This window comes from Triturus cristatus, chromosome 4_1 (genome assembly GCF_964204655.1).
Source record: "Triturus cristatus chromosome 4_1, aTriCri1.1, whole genome shotgun sequence".
NCBI classification, from domain to species: Eukaryota; Metazoa; Chordata; class Amphibia; order Caudata; family Salamandridae; genus Triturus; species Triturus cristatus.
In genome coordinates, this window is record NC_140585.1 from 296,231,876 (window position 1) to 296,244,471 (window position 12,596).

Below are 12,596 nucleotides of genomic sequence, written 5' to 3' on the forward strand. Positions count from 1 at the left end.
GAGTCAGGTCTCGTGCCCAGTGAAGGACAAGCGAATAATAACATTTGTGAAAGGCCTACCAGAGTAGTCTAGTCTGAGTGGTACAGCTATGGTATGGCCGGGTGGGTGAGGCTGGCTATTTAAGATGGTAACAGGCAATGGGCATGGCTTTTAATTGCCTTTGTTAACCAGTCCGTTGCAGCTCGTCGTAGAACACGGATGTCCTTTGGCAGTCCTCAGAAGATGCAACGGGGGCTACTGTGCTCCGCCTGCAATAACCATGTCAACTTTTTAGTGGATGCTTTTGTTAGATTTCGATCCTGTTTTTAGGCCAGGCCTAGAGATGGTTTAGCTGATTTGCTACCCTCATGTTCAAAACATACATATTAAAATGCGAGTGTATCTTTACTTTATATGGTTATTTAAAACCTTTACATGTGTGCAAGAAAAGACAATCCATGTTATAAAATAGACAGATCTTGGGTGATAAAATGAGTTTTAAATAAATACGTAACATGCCAAAATAATTTTCAGGTGCCTTCTGGTACTAGCAGCATTGTTGTAATTACATTTAAAGAGTCTAGGGGGAGCAGAGCCATATCCATTATTCGTCAACCGGGGTAAGCAGTCATATTATAAAATAGACAAAATATAATATAAAAACGGGTTATAAATAGGTACATAAAATGCCAAATTGATTTTTAAGAGCCTTCAAAAGCTAGCAACAGCGTGTTTATATCCAACGGTACTAAATACATATTAAAAAACACACATACAGATAGGGGGTTTAAGTCGGTCCTCTTCATCCATTGGTCTTTTCTAGCGTCAATCACATTTTGCTCTGCCCGCCATAGCATACAGCATGGGGCAGTGGGTCAGCCCACTTCAGCAAATGGCTTGCTTCACTATAGGTTATGGCATTTTGCTTGTGCACATTCGCCTAAGAAAGTGTTCCACGTCAGAGCCAGAAGTGGTGGGCCAATGAATGCTCTCATTTCACTTTGTTTTTTTCGACAAGTCATTTTTTAACTTATTTTTTTCATTGTAAACCTATTCCGACCACAGCATTTTTATTAATGTTAAAATTTAAACGACAATTATATATATTTTCTAAAACGACATACATTTTTTTTTAAATGCAGGTTTCCTAGGCCAAACCGACTGGCATCCCCAATGCTTGTTTTAAACGTGCTGTTCTATTTTTCTCTACATTTCCTGTGATTCTGTCTGGGTCAAAGGTTTGGCGATATAAGTGCACGAGATCTCCTCGGGGTCAAAGCTCATGTGACATTTCATATTCTGAAGGTATGTATGACTGTAGGAAAATGACAGCAGTGTCTCGGAGCAAAGAATACGGTGGATCACAAATGGATTTAGCTGGGGAAAAAATGAAGAGCTTTCCCCCCCCCACCCCCCCTCCCCCCCAGAACATCACCTTGTTTTGATAGCCTGAGAGTCAGCCCCACACCTCAGCCCCATCCTCACAGTTCATACCCATCCCCTCCTCCTAGAATATAGTTTTCTCTCCAGATGTGAAAGTGGCCATCTGACAGGTGACAGGTGAGCTTGTCAATGACGTGACACCTTTCCCTAAAAGATGCGAGGCGTCTATGGGTGTGGATACTTTTGGATATAGATAGCGGAGTGTGGACCCCGAAATGGTCATAGCGATGGTCAGCATGTGTTGTTTCCTGCTGGACACAGTCTAGTGGTTTACCAGCCACAACCCACGAGGGCTGGTCTTTACACCCACCCCAAACCCATCCAACCCGGGCATTACCAGTCAGGTGACCATGCCAATAAAAGAGCCTGAGTGAACATGCTCGTGAACAGTTCTAAGCACTATACTCCTGTGTCTGTGTCACACTTATTCACAACAAAGTATGTGGGCCTAGAGCTCGCGACTTTACATGTTCTTGTTCAGGAGTAGGGAGCCTTGGATGAACGTGCGCGCTACAAATATACCTTATGTTATATGTATTTGAAGGTGAGGCAGAGGGTTCTGAATTATTTTCCTGCTTTTAAGAAGAGCCAACGGGGTTTTCGAAAGACGGAGGTCCAATCGTCTCCTTTATTCATGCCGTCATTAACTACAGTAGTGTGTGGCGGCTGCAGTCTGTTTAGTTGGTATTTTGGGAGGGTGGCACAGTGAAGTCTGGTGTTGCTCATTGTGCTCACAATGGCGTGTACTTAGTGATATGTAAAGAAGGGTCTTTCTCTTGTCTACATTAACAATAGGTTCCTTTGCTAAAAACACTACTTTTTCTGGCCATCTATAGATCCCGCTCCATGCCAGCTCCTAGGTTCTCAGAAGTGACGGTAAACGTGACAGGTTAGCTGAAAAAGGAAGGGTAACCCTGAGTGCGTGAGGAAGAACCTGGATTATGCTCCTTCCTGGACAAACTCTGCATTAGCTCTATGGGCTTTATCCTGGGTGGATCCCATCCATGTTTAGGTCGTTCTTGATAGCTCAGGTGTCAGCGAGAGCTATTGTTACCAATTCTTTTAAACATGTATAGAGTGGGATTTGGCTTCAACACAGAAAAGTACTTCCCCCCCATCTCATGCTATAGGCTGTTTGGTACATCATTCTACTTTCTAGGGAGTGCTTGCATTGCAGTGCTGAGGGACTTTTTTAAATCTGAAAAATACTCTGAATCCTACATAAAGCAATTATTTCAATGTTTTAATTGTAGGACTTTTTTAACGTTAAGGCAGGATTTCAAATGCAATCCAAACTTATTGGTTTTGCCAATGTTTGTTGGTAATGGGTGACTACTGGCTATGTCGCCCACCAAACACTTCCAGCTCAGTGCTCTAGCCGGAAGTGTTTCCGGGCGGCAGAAATTACCCTTTGCCAGTTTAGGAACTCCATTGTATGGGGGAAGTGTCCCCATCCCCACGCCTTTGGGCGTAAGGGGAATGGTCTTGGAAAAGCCCAGGGTTTAAAGGCCTGTTATGTTATGCTCAGCTGGGCCTTGCTGTTTTATGTTTTATTTTATCCTGGACTTTGCTATGTGTTATGTTATACTGCATCGTGGTGTGCTGGGTGATGTGTTGTCATATTCCTTGCCAGGGTGTGTTCTCCTATCTGCTGATGTTTTCAACATAATATACAGTTATGTGTAATGTTATATGTTGTGTTATGGTGGGCTACGCTGGTATACTTTGTGTTATTATGTTGTGCACTTTGGTATGTGTATATTGTGCACAGTTGTGATACGTTGTATGGTCATCTTTTCTTTTCAAACGCTTCTAGGCGTGGTGGGTTTTCTTTGAAAGGCAGTTTGTTTACAATTTTTGTGTGAATTAGAAGTGGTTGGGCTTTCAGAGGTACACACACTAAAACCATTGTGCTATATTTCTATTCGTGCCTAGCGAATTCCTTCATTGGGCTTCTCTTGTGTGCGTTGTATATAAATGTTATATATATAACGTCTTTAACACAAGGTGATGAAACATATTGCTATACATGGGTAATTGTTTTTTATGAACATAAACATTCTGTGCTGTGGTTGTGGTAGTCTGCGCCGCATATGGTGAGCAGTCTGTCTCGTTAAACGTCACTCAGGATGACTACGCATACAATGAGAGACGGCTACACTGTTGTTTAAAAAGTAACACCGGTCCTAGGAGTTGCTCACGTTGTTCTCGGTATTTCCTCGCAGGTTGTTGGTCCCGGAGGAGAGCATGGGTCCTCATCCTGGGTTGCTATGGAGACAGTGACGTGGCGGACGGCTCCATCACACCCGGGACGTCAGACGGCGGCGAGCATCTTCTGGCGAGGCTGAGTCTGAGCGGGGCTTGTCTTGGTCCTTCTCACGGCTCCTGTGTCCTCCAGTCTGGCCCTTGTTTAGGAGGTGACCGCCATGGCCATGGAGGTGGGCTGGCCACGAAGCACACTTCCGGGATCCGAGACTGGGCTCTTGACGCTGAGGCCGGCGGCCACGCCTCGAGGCTGCTGAACCCCGGGACTCCGCCTGCTGCCGAGGATTTGGTGTTGACAGGTGCGCGAGGACCGTGTGCGAGTGGCTGGCGGTGAGTACCTGTGCGTGAGACGGGAATATGCTTTCCGAGAGGGTGTGTCTAACTGCAGGGCCGCCAACTGGGCACTGGAACAGAGCCCAGTCCGCATTTATTAGCCACAACTACTGTGCATTGTGGGACTTGTCGTTTTGAGTTTTCCAGAATACAATCTTGGGATTTAACTGCGTAGTTTATTGTTTTAGATTGCAATGCAACTGTTGGGTTTAAATGTTGCCTCTGCAATCATCATAGCTAATCTGTAGACCTAGTCTGTTCGTGTTTTAGGTCTGTTTAGAGCAACGAGGTCCATCGCTGGTCCAGGGAGGCGAGTTCCATGCCACAGGTGGTATGTGGAAATTTTCTATGTGATTTCTCGATGTATGTAGACCTATCATGAAAATCGGGCGTGGGTCCAGCCCTCGTGGACTAATGAAGGACCTCATTGGTGTGGAAGGGCCACCCTCCTCTCTCTCGGCAGTAAACACGCCCGGCATCACCCAGCAGCGCAACACTGCAGAGAGCTGAAGTTGTCCTAAGGCCAGCATTAATAGCCAAGGCCTGTTTGATGCGTTGGGTGCATGCTGTTTTGTATTTCTATTGAACCTGCAGGTAGAGTGCAAGGAGCGCAGGGCTCGGACTCTGAGCGCCGGCAGAGCTACTGGCTGGCGATAGAAAGCACGGCGTTATTACAATGGAATGTTTTGTTTCCGCGTAAGAGACAATGATTAATCTGCTGAGTGTGTGTACGTTTCTTTCTTGAGAAGCCTCTGTATGTCATGTAGTGCATGGGGTCCCATTCGGTTCAACGTGTGCTAAAATGTCAGAATAGCTCTGTAATGTACCAAGATGGGTTTTATAATGTACATGTGATCTGCTGCATACTTTGCCTCCCCCTTGCTGCATAATTTGCTTTGCCTTACCCCGTACGTTTGTCAGCACAGCTACATAATGTTATCCCTCATTGCCACATAATTCCTGTAGCCCTGGGTATAAGGCGTCAGGGGACAGCCAGCGATACTCAACAGTAGGATTCATCTGTCTAGCAGCAGTGATCTAGTGCGATGAGTCGCACCTCTATTTATTTATGGAAGTATTTATTTTCGTGATTTGATGCGGCGCAGACCTGGCCCAGAGGCAGCGGAATGCTGTCCAAGAACACAGTTACCAAATTATTACAGCAGGGGTATAATGGAGATACAACCTGGGAAGAATTAAGCGCGGAGAGTAAGTGGAAGATAAGCTATACACGAGTACAGTTTCACCAACAATCAATGCAGGACAATCATTTGAGATACAACATAGTTAAAATTCGGGAGCAAATGGGAATAAAAGATTTCAAGCCAAGAGTTTTTGAACGAGGAGAGCTTTGAGAACTTTTTTGAAGGTAGAATTGATGGCTTGTGGTCATACGGAGGGCCAGAGTGCAGCAGTTCCAAATTTTTTGACACTTCCTGAGAATGACTGGTTCATAAATCACTCTAATTCCTTACAGTACTGCACCATTAGAGCCAAGCACACCACTTCTTTAGCATTGTTCAGTGAAACTGAGTTTGGCATTACTTGTTAAGTCGAGCCCGGGAAGCGCATGTGCTGCTCTGCGAGGCATGCTGTAATCAGGTAGGGACTTGAAGCTTCGCCCACTCTCGGCCCATATTTTTAATTGGCTAGTGTCATTGTCCACTGTAAACTGTGGCTGTTCATTGGTCAATAGGCCTAATAGTCCCGCCTTAGTACCGCCTTGTCTCATTTTGTAACCTCCCATTGCGACACCTCCTGTTACGTGTGTTGTTACTCGGTAGGCTTTAATTACAGACTCCAAGCACTATTTTCTCAAATAGATTTGTCCTGTCTGCTGTTGGAGGCAGGTCATGCTTTCTCCTAACGCTTTTTAATATTTTTTTTCTAGCATGAGCACTGCATTTGCAATGCATTTGATCTCGCATTTGCGAGAGTTTAAGCTATTGGCATTATAAATGACAATAACCTTTTATCTGTTTTAAAAACAAGACGTAAAAAAAAGGCATTGTCATTTACAATGCCAGTAGCTCAAACTCTTGTAAATGTGTGACCTATTGCATTGCAAATGCTTGTTTAGGTTTGGAATCAGAACATTACTTGTAGGCAATCAAACTGAGACCTGCTAAGGAAAGGCTTCTTCTCTGAATTCCTAATTCCACTATAACAATGTGTGGTTTTACTATGTGATACACCTCTCTCTAAATCGGCCGGCACTCTCTAGGGTGCAGGGGATGTCAGCCAGGTGTCTCTCTTACTCATCTTCTATGTACAAGAACTGTTGGTAATATACCTGTGGCCCATTTCCTATGCCCATGGGCCGTCAGGTGTATTTGACACTTGTCTCCTACAAACCGGGACTGTCAATATTGTGTGACTTACACCTGTTCCCCACATGCATATCCTTCAAAAAATGCATGCGGAAAGAAAAAGGGGGCTTGGGTGGTCTTCCCCCCCCCCCCCCCCAAAATGGAAAAACGAAGGAAAGTGGTGACAATCGGCGTCGTTTTAGAGGGAGCGGAATGACGCTTCCTCTTTACGACGTAGGATGTAATCAAAGAAGATCGAGGAGAAGACGTGAAGAGGTATGGAGAATAAAAGTATTAAAATTATATATAAATTGAGGGTAACGGCCAAGGGTAATAATAATGATTGGGTGGTCCCGTAAGGGTACAGGGGAGGGGCATAACCTTTACCAAGAGTATTCCATTACCATGCAAGTATGCGTGGTAAAGGATTATTCGTGGAAAAGGTTGTACGTGGAAATGGCATTCCGTTGTAACGCATGCGTGGTAAAGGCATGCGTTGCAACGGAATGCGTTGTAACGACATACAACCATCGGAGGGTGTAACAACGGATAAGATGTCCCAGAAAGGAGCTGATTGTATTATGCACTGCTGTATATTCGGCGAGGAGAGGTGGAAATACAACATCTGATGGAGTAAATGCTTAAAACACAATAAAAGCGGCTACACAAATCCATCTCATGTGTGTAGGGCTCCAAGTAGGTTTAGCCCTACTCTTTTCAGCAGGAGCAGCCCGGTGTGGCTGTCAGCGGTTGTATGTGTGTGGTACATAATTCTGGGGTTCTGTCACCTGTCGGTAAGGTCTTGTCTGGATCCTGGGCAGTATCAGCGGCTGGTGCTGTCGTTTAGCTCTGCTGTCCCAGGACATCAGGTGCAGTTGAACTTGAAAACTAGTTTACTCCCCTTATACACTTTCTTTCCTCTACAAAAGTCCTGGTATGCCTGCTGCTGTGCCCTTGCTGAAGGAAAGTGCCAGGGCAGCCCCTCTGCTGTCCAGGGAACTGCTTAGGCTATACCAAGTCTGGTAATACAAGAAAGTTCACTCCGGTTGCACCAGGGTCCGCTTTGCTAGAGTGAAACAGAATCAAGTACAAGGCTGTTGCAGGGTCGGAAACTAATGTGCTCTCGGCTTCTTTTGTGCCTGAGACGCGCATTACTGAGGTTAATGTCTCAGGATTGCAGCTGTGACAGACTAACTGTTGCCAATATTTGCTTTGTACACAGTTCGGTTGTGTCGGGCTGAAACTGCTAGAATCCTGCTGTGCCAGCGCCTTCAATTACAAGGTTACAGTCCGTGCCAGGGTGCTCCAGGACTGCGAAGTCTCGCGCTGTACGAGTGACAAACTGCTTAGGAAGTATAAACTGGTACCAGAACTGAGGCTGTGTCAGAGTTCGCTTAGTACAGGGATCTGGCTGTGCCAGGACATGTTACTTTAGAGTCGGAGGAGGGTGCTGTCGGGGTGTGCCTCCGACAGGTTTCCAGTGTTAGGATTTACATTGAGTGAGTCTGGGTCTGCGTCCGAATCAGGGCCAGGCTGTGCCAAGGTATGACTTTAGCAGCGCCAGACCAAAGGGCTGGTTGGGCTGTAACATGCACAGATTGCACACAGTTGCAAAAGTTTGAAGTACAGCTGCGCTGCGAGGCATGCTGTATTAGAGTATGAACTTGAAGCCCCGCCCACTCTCCGCCCATATATTTATTTGGCTTGTCATTGTCCTTTGTAAATGCTTACTTCTGATTTAATAGGCTTGTTAGTCCTCTTTAGTACTGCCTTGTCTTCATTTGTAACCTCCCACGGCTACTGGCCCTTTTACTTCTGTTGTTACACGGTATGTCTTATTTAGTCTGTAAGGACTATTTTTTTAATGAGTTTCTCCTAGTGCAGGCATGACATGCTTTACTGCAACATTCAGCGCGCCATGCGTGCTTTCATTTTCCAAGCAGCCCGGGACAATGGCGTCCACTTCTTTGAAATGAAATAGGTCTTGCATTTGCGAGAGTTTGAGTCATTGCCATTGTAAATGACAATGTCTTTTATTTATGTGTTAATTGTCAAAACGAATAAATAAAAGGCATTGTCATTTACACAATGCCAATAGCTTAAACTCTCGCAAATGCGAGACTTATTGCATTGCAATTGCTTGTTTGAGCTATACTACAAAGAACATGGGCCGTGCAGGGCTGTCCTACGAGAAAGATTATGGTGTCCTCAGCAAGCTTCGTGAAATCTGTATTACTTTCTCAAGTACAGATTACTTTGGGCCACTATTTTCCTTGGTCACCAATTACTGTGGTTGTAGAGTTGATGATAGATTACTGTGTCACATTCTCCTAAAAACAGGCTGCTTTCCTTGGTGATAGTCTACCATGGTTCACGGCCTTCTATGGAGGTAAACTGCCATGTGTGACTACTTTCCTTGGTCATAGATTGTCATGTCAAAATACTTTCCATAGTGATACATTATCACGTGGATTACTTTATTTGATGATGGATTGCTCTGGTTAGTACCGTTTCATGCAGGTGACAATTATACTGGAAAATCGCACTGTGTGTTGCAAATCTATGCTTTGTGTGCAGGTCTGTCAGTCGTATGTGTTGGTTATCTGCCATTGTTAGACAGGAGCTGTTTTTGTTAGCTGTCTCGTACAAGGCCTGTAAGTCAGATGTGTCTGCCATAGGCCTTTGTTGTCAGGTGAGTGTGAATGAACTCTCTTGTGCATGGACTGTCTATGATGTCATTTACTCGTCTCTTATGAGTAGAGGTTGACAGCAATGTACCTGTAACCCTCTCATGTGCAGGAGGTGTCAGGCATGCATGTCTTTAACGTGTCTCATGCCTGTAGCTGTCAATCAGGAGTCTTTGTCACCTGTCTTCTGTGTGGGGTCTTTCAGTGAGATATGGCTGTTTTTGGCCTCTTACGAGCTGGGGTGGTAGTTGTACCTATTATCTGCTCACCAGTAGGCGTTGCTGTCGCCAGTTTCGTTATATGTTATGTTAGGTTATATTATGCAGATTTGTAGAGTGTGCTTTCACCCGGGAAGGTATCGTTGTACTGAGCAGGTATGAGTCTAGCCACACATAGGGCCTAGTGGGACTACTCGAAAAGCCAGGTCTTCGTCATCTTGTGAAATTCAAGAAGTGAAAGGGAGGCTCTTGTGTGCAACAGCAGGTCATAAGCAGGGGATGTAAGTCAGATATGTTTCTTACGTGTCAGGTGTGTGTAGAACCAGCCTCATCTGTGCAGAGGCTGTTAGGTGTGGCTGTCACCGATCTCTTTGTGTGCATGGAATGTCAGTCAGTCAGTCAGGTGTATCAATCACCTGTCAGTTGTGTTTACCCTCACTCTCCTTTGTGTTAGGGCTTTCAGTCAGCAATGCCTCTACTGTCTTATGCAGAGACTAATACTCAGGCGTGTCTGTCTGCTATCAGTAGTCTTCAGAAGCTGTCAGTCAGCTGTGGCTGTCACCCCCATAGTAATTTGTCACAGAGAAAGTAAACACGGTTGATAATCTGTGACTTGGAAATGTAATCTACAATAACCTACATTTAGCAAATGTTAGGGAAAGCTATCACCCATATTAGTCTATTACAAGGGAAAGTAAGCACAGTGTTAATCCATTGCTCGGAAAAGTAATTTCCTATGGCAATCTATGATTATGGAAAGAAACCACAATTGATCATCTTGTAATAAGAAAAGCAATCGTCGCTACTAATTTATGACTCAAGAGTCTAATCACCCTTGATCGATTACAGTGGGAGTTTAGTTTTCTAGTATTTAACTATCCTCAGGGAACGTATCAGCAATGATACTTAATCACACAGAAATATGCATAAACAATTTTATATAACTGCAGAATGTTATATAACACTAGATAAGCAAGGCCATTGGAAATATGCGGCAAGGGCGAACCAAATTATGCAGCAGAGTTTACAAAATTATGCAGCAAGAAAATGGAAATTATGCTGCACAATGCAGCACATCTTTTTTGATAGTTTCAGTTCAATATTTTGGCATTTCTGCACGTTAACACTAGACAAAGCTGTTTTCACCTTATTACTACTAGTTTAACACCCGAATACAGCAATATGCAACTGAAACGGGACTATTCAACCTTTGTGAAGTTTTTCTGAACTTTTGATCCGTTTGAGCAAGAAAGTATTTTTGGGTGGTAAAATCTTAAAATTATGCAGCAGAGGATGGGTTATGTGGCAAATGTGACAAATCCATAATTAAGCAAAAAATGCAGCAGCCGCGTAATCGCATAATTCCAGTGGCTCAGGGTAAAGTAAATAACCATCCTTGCAGATATTTCATTAGCGAAAGTAGTCAGCAATTGTAAATCGGTCACTATCAAAAGTAATCATCCAAGGTATTTTTAGGAAACAGTCACCTATTACACTTGTTGGTGTGAAAATTAATCACTCAGGGCAATCTAGTATTAATGACAGTAATCACCATAGTAATATATTATTACACGTGGGGGTGTAATTATACATCATAATCAGACAGTTGGAAAAATAGTCATCCATCTACCAAATTTGCAGTAAATGTTCTCAGGGAAAGTAATAGTATGTGACAATTGATTACTTGGATATGGAATCTACAACAGTAATCTCTCACTAGCAGTTGTAATCCTCATGATGCTAGATTACTAGGAAAAGCAACTTCCCATATAAAACTATTTGTAGAGAAGGTAATCCCAATGTTACTCTATGTCTAGGGAAAGGATGTGCCCGTAAGGGAAAGTTTTTACTCCTAGTAATTTAATAATAGGGAAAGTAATGGGGAAGTATTATCCCATTGTAATTTGTGAGCGTGAAAATTAATCTCCGTTACTGATCTATCACTAGGGAAAGTACTCTCATGCAAGAATCTGTCACAAAGTAAGAAGTCCCTCATGCTAATGTACCGCCGAGCAGAGATATCACCTATTTCCATCTCTCTTCAAGCAAATTATTGAATCGTGGTAGGCTACCACCAAGGATAGTAATCTTTAATGCAGCAATTGTAATCTTTGAGAAAGAAGAGTATAGAACCACTTTAATTTATGACCAGGGAGAGCAATTGCTCTAAATAAACTTTTGTTGAGGAGAGTGATCACACTTGGCGAACTATCATCAAATAAAGTAGTCCACATGATAAAGTATCACTATGGACAGTATTTTGACATGACCATCTAATTACCAAGGAAAGTAGTCCCACATTAGTCACACGTGGCAGTTTATCTCTAAGGAAAGCAGGGAACCATGGCAGACTATCGCAGAGGAAAAGCAACGTGTTCTTGGGAAAATGTGGGATAGTAATCTATCATCAACTATTCCACCATTGTAATCTGTGACCAGGGAAAATAATGGCCCATAGTAATCTGTTACCTGAGAAAGTATTTTAACTTGGTATGTATCTATAAAAACACGAAAGTTAACCTCATGATAATATATCACTAGGGAAAACCACTCTCCATAGCAGTTCGAAAGCAATGACACTTTTAATGAACACCAATATTTTTCACGTTGGATGCAAAAGTTACTTGAAATCTCAGTCCCCGTCAGTGGTGACACATTCAGATAATTTGCTTTCGAGTTAAAAAGGGAGTGTTACTCATTAAAAATGTTTATACCAGCCACCAGCATCTCGGGTCTTGGTTCTGGGGGCCGTAACCCCGTTAAATTGTTTCAAAGAGCAATATAGATCAATGTTATTTATGTACAGAGTTATATAATGCGCTACGGTGTTACACAGTTTCTTCAGAGCGCTAGATGTGAATGACGGCGCTGCCGTGCTGCCTTGCCATTTCGAGAGAGGGTAAAATCACGGTCATTGATTTATCAGTGCGTATCCGGTCCGGCAGCATCGTCTGTCTTCGAGGATGGCGCGCGAGGTAAACATGACTGGTCAGCACTTGGCTCCGTGACCAAACTAGAGTAGGCCCAAAGTGGGCCGACGGAACTCTCCCGCCCCAGACCCTCCCCCAGGAGCTGCTCTGGGCCAGGGAGCGGCAGGGCGGACTCCGAGCACCGGTACCTGGGATCCCATTACGGGCTATCGATGGCTCTTGGCCGCAGTCGGGGTGCTAACAGCGTTGGCCGCACAGAGGCCCACCGCCGCAGTCTGGAAAAAAAAACTCTGCCGGGCGTGTCCAGGGATACGCAGATAGGATTTCAGAACGGCGGTGATGAGCGCCTATGAACGTCGTAGACGTCCTGTGACCCCCGTGTCAGCAGTGTGGATTTCAGTCAGACCTCGCTGTTCAGCCAGTAGCGTTACA

At 44.2% G+C, this 12,596-nt stretch overlaps 1 protein-coding gene across 27 annotated transcripts in view; it reads left to right on the plus strand.

Moving 5' to 3' along the window:
* MICAL3 (microtubule associated monooxygenase, calponin and LIM domain containing 3) overlaps positions 1-12,596 on the plus strand; it is a 1,875,796-nt gene that overhangs the window by 142,343 nt on the left and 1,720,857 nt on the right. For 25 of the 27 annotated variants that reach the window (XM_085652129.1, XM_085652139.1, XM_085652136.1 and 22 more), the window contains exon 2: positions 3,648-4,017. The exons of the other annotated variants lie outside the window; for them this stretch is intronic. The gene's annotated coding sequence lies outside the window, so the exon portion shown is untranslated. The remainder of the gene's footprint in view (positions 1-3,647; positions 4,018-12,596) is intronic. 27 annotated transcript variants of the gene reach the window in all.